The sequence below is a fragment of the Protomyctophum bolini genome (genome assembly GCF_963924005.1).
Source record: "Protomyctophum bolini genome assembly, chromosome: 3".
Classification (NCBI taxonomy): domain Eukaryota; kingdom Metazoa; phylum Chordata; class Actinopteri; order Myctophiformes; family Myctophidae; genus Protomyctophum; species Protomyctophum bolini.
The window spans coordinates 4077198-4082325 of record NC_137864.1 but is presented as its reverse complement, the minus strand read 5'-3'; positions in this window follow the sequence as shown (position 1 = coordinate 4082325).

Here is a 5128-nt window from a genome sequence, read left to right as displayed (position 1 = left end):
GGCTTGATTGTTTGTGGGTGTGGCTTGATTGTTTGTGGGTGTGGCTTGATTGTTTGTGGGCGTGTTTTGATTGTGGGTGTGGCTTGTTTGTGGGTGTGGCTTGATTGTTTGTGGGTGTGGCTTGATTGTTTGTGGGTGGGGCTTGATTGTTTGTGGGCGTGTTTTGATTGTGGGTGTGACTTGTTTGTGGGTGTGGCTTGTTTGTGGGTGTGGCTGTTTGCGGGTGTGGCTTGTTTGTGGGTGTGGCTTGATTGGTTGTGGGTGTGGCTTGATTGTTTGTGGGTGTGGCTTGATTGTTTGTGGGTGTGGCTTGATTGTTTGTGGGTGTGGCTTGATTGTTTGCGGTTGTGGCTTGTTTTTCCGGGTGTGGCTTGATTGTTTGTGGGTGTGGCTTGATTGTTTGTGGGCGTGTTTTGATTGTGGGTGTGGCTTGTTTGTGGGTGTGGCTTGTTTGTGGGTGTGGCTGTTTGCGGGTGTGGCTTGTTTGTGGGTGTGGCTTGATTGTTTGTGGGTGTGGCTTGATTGTTTGCGGGTGTGGCTTGATTGTTTGTGGGTGGGGCTTGATTGTTTGTGGGCGTGTTTTGATTGTGGGTGTGGCTTGTTTGTTTCAATCAATCAAGCCACACCCACAAACAATCAAGCCACACCCACAAACAATCAAGCCACACCCACAAACAATCAAGCCACACCCACAAACAATCAAGCCACACCCACAAACAAGCCACACCCACAATCAATCAAGCCACACCCACAATCAATCAAGCCACACCCACAAACAAGCCACACCCGCAAACAGCCACACCCACAAACAATCAAGCCACTCCCACAAACAATCAAGCCACTCCCACAAACAATCAAGCCACACCCACAAACAATCAAGCCACACCCACAATCAAAACACGCCCACAAACAATCAAGCAAGCCCCACCCACAAACAATCAAGCCACACCCGCAAACAATCAAGCCACACCCACAAACAAGCCACACCCGCAAACAGCCACACCCACAAACAAGCCACACCCACAAACAAGCCACACCCACAATCAAAACACGCCCACAAACAATCAAGCCACACCCACAAACAATCAAGCCACACCCGGAAAAACAAGCCACAACCGCAAACAATCAAGCCACACCCACAAACAATCAAGCCACACCCACAAACAATCAAGCCACACCCACAAACAATCAAGCCACACCCACAACCAATCAAGCCACACCCACAAACAAGCCACACCCGCAAACAGCCACACCCACAAACAAGCCACACCCACAAACAAGTCACACCCACAATCAAAACACGCCCACAAACAATCAAGCCCCACCCACAAACAATCAAGCCACACCCACAAACAATCAAGCCACACCCACAAACAAGCCACACCCACAATCAAAACACGCCCACAAACAATCAAGCCCCACTCACAAACAATCAAGCCACACCCACAAACAAGCCACACCCACAATCAATCAAGCCACACCCACAAACAATCAAGCCACACCCACAAACAATCAAGCCACACCCACAAACAATCAAGCCACACCCACAAACAATCAAGCCACACCCACAAACAAGCCACAACCGCAAACAATCAAGCCACACCCACAAACAATCAAGCCACACCCACAAACAATCAAGCCACATCCGCAAACAATCAAGCCACACCCGCAAACAATCAAGCCACACCCACAAACAATCAAGCCACACCCACAAACAATCAAGCCACACCCACAACCAATCAAGCCACACCCACAAACAAGCCACACCCGCAAACAGCCACACCCACAAACAAGCCACACCCACAAACAAGTCACACCCACAATCAAAACACGCCCACAAACATTCAAGCCCCACCCACAAACAATCAAGCCACACCCACAAACAATCAAGCCACACCCACAAACAATCAAGCCACACCCACAAACAATCAAGCCACACCCACAAACAAGCAAGCCACACCCACAAACAAGCCAAACCCACAAACAACCGAGCCACACCCACAAACAAACAAGCCACACCCACAAACAATCAAGCCACACCCACAACCAATCAAGCCACACCCACAAACAAGCCACACCCGCAAACAGCCACACCCACAAACAAGCCACACCCACAAACAATCAAGCCACACCCACAAACAAGCCACACCCACAAACAAGCCACACCCACAAACAAGCTACACCCACAAACAATCAAGCCACACCCGCAAACAGCCACACCCACAAACAAGCCACACCCACAAACAAGCCACACCCACAATCAAAACACGCCCACAAACAATCAAGCCCCACCCACAAACAATCAAGCCACACCCACAAACAATCAAGCCACACCCACAAACAATCAAGCCACACCCACAAACAGCCACACCCACAATCAAGCCACACCCACAAACAAGCCACACCCACAATCAAGCCACACCCACAAACAAGACCCGCCAACAATCAAGCCACACCCACAAACAGCCACACCCACAAACAATCAAGCCACACCCACAAACAATCAAGCCACCCCTACAAACAATCAAGCCACACCCACAATCAATCAAGCCACACCCACAAACAATCAAGCCACTCCCACAAACAATCAAGCCACACCCACAAACAATCAAGCCACACCCACAAACAGCCACACCCACAAACAAGCCACACCCACAAAAAGCCACACCCACAACCAATCAAGCCACACCCACAAACAATCAAGCCACACCCACAACCAATCAAGCCACACCCACAAACAAGCCACACCCGCAAACAGCCACACCCACAAACAAGCCACACACACAAACAAGCCACACCCACAAACAACCGAGCCACACCCACAAACAAACAAGCCACACCCACAAACAATCAAGCCACACCCACAAACAATCAAGCCACTCCCACAAACAATCAAGCCACACCCACAAACAATCAAGCCACACACACAAACAATCAAGCCACACCCACAAACAAGCCACGCCCACAAACAATCAAGCCACACACCCACAAACAAACAAGCCACACCCACAAACAAACAAACCACACCCACAAACAATAAAGCCACTCCCACAAACAATCAAGCCACACCCACAATCAATCAAGCCACACACACAAACAATCAAGCCACACCCACAAACAAGCCACGCCCACAAACAATCAAGCCACACACCCACAAACAAACAAGCCACACCCACAAACAAACAAACCACACCCACAAACAATAAAGCCACTCCCACAAACAATCAAGCCACACCCACAAACAAGCCACACCCACAAACAATTAAGCCACACCCACAAACAATCAAGCCACACCCACAAACAATCAAGCCACACCCACAATCAATCAAGCCACACACACAAACAATCAAGCCACACCCACAAACAAGCCACGCCCACAAACAATCAAGCCACACACCCACAAACAAACAAGCCACACCCACAAACAATAAAGCCACTCCCACAAACAATTAAGCCACACCCACAAACAATCAAGCCACACCCACAAACAATCAAGCCACACCCACAATCAATCAAGCCACACACACAAACAATCAAGCCACACCCACAAACAAGCCACGCCCACAAACAATCAAGCCACACACCCACAAACAAACAAGCCACACCCACAAACAAACAAACCACACCCACAAACAATAAAGCCACTCCCACAAACAATCAAGCCAAACCCACAAACAAGCCACACCCACAAACAATTAAGCCACACCCACAAACAATAAAGCCACACCCACAAACAATCAAGCCACACCCACAAACAAGACCCGCCCACAAACAAACAAACCACACCCACAAACAATAAAGCCACTCCCACAAACAATAAAGCCACTCCCACAAGCAATCAAGCCACACCCACAAACAATCAAGCCACACCCACAAACAAGCCACACCCACAAACAATCAAGCCACACCCACAAACAAACAAGCCACACCCACAAACAATAAAGCCACTCCCACAAACAATCAAGCCACACCCACAAACAAACAAACCACACCCAAAAACAATCAAGCCACACCCACAAACAAGCCACGCTACACCCACAAACAAACCACACCCACAAACAATCAAGCCACACCCACAAACAAGCCACACCCACAAACAAACAAACAAGCCACAAACAATCAAGCCACACCCACAAACAAGCCACACCCACAAACAAAAAAACCACACCCAAAAACAATAAAGCCACTCCCACAAACAATAAAGCCACTCCCACAAACAATCAAGCCACACCCACAAACAATAAAGCCACTCCCACAAACAATCAAGCCACACCCACAAACAAACCACACCCACAAACAATTAAGCCACACCCACAAACAATCAAGCCACACCCAAAAACAATCAAGCTACACCCACAAACAAGACCCGCCCACAAACAATCAAGCCACACCCACAAACAAGCCACGCTAGACCCACAAACAAACCACACCCACAAACAATCAAGCCACACCCACAAACAATCAAGCCACACCCGCAAACAAACAAGCCACACCCACAAACAAACAAACCACACCCACAAACAATAAAGCCACTCCCACAAACAATCAAGCCACACCCACAAACAAACCACACCCACAAACAATTAAGCCACACCCACAAACAATCAAGCCACACCCACAAACAATCAAGCCACACCCACAAACAATCAAGCCACACCCACAAACAAGACCCGCCCACAAACAAACAAACCACGCCCAGAAACAATCAAGCCACACCCACAAACAAACAAGCCACACCCACAAACAAACAAGCCACACCCACAAACAAGCCACGCTACACCCACAAACAAACAAACCACACCCACAAACAATCAAGCCACACCCACAAACAAACAAGCCACACCCACAAACAATATTTTATTTATTTATTTATTTATTTATTTATTTATTTATTTATTTATTTATTTATTTATTTATTTATTTATTCGTTTATTCGTTTATTCGTTTATTTATTTATTTATTTATTTATTTATTTATTCTTTCATTCTTTCTTTCTTTCTTTATTTCTTTATTCATTTATTCATTTATTCATTTATTCATTTATTCATTTATTCATTCATTCATTCATTATTTATTTATTTATTCTTTCATTATTTCTTTCTTTCTTTATTTCTTTATTCATTTATTT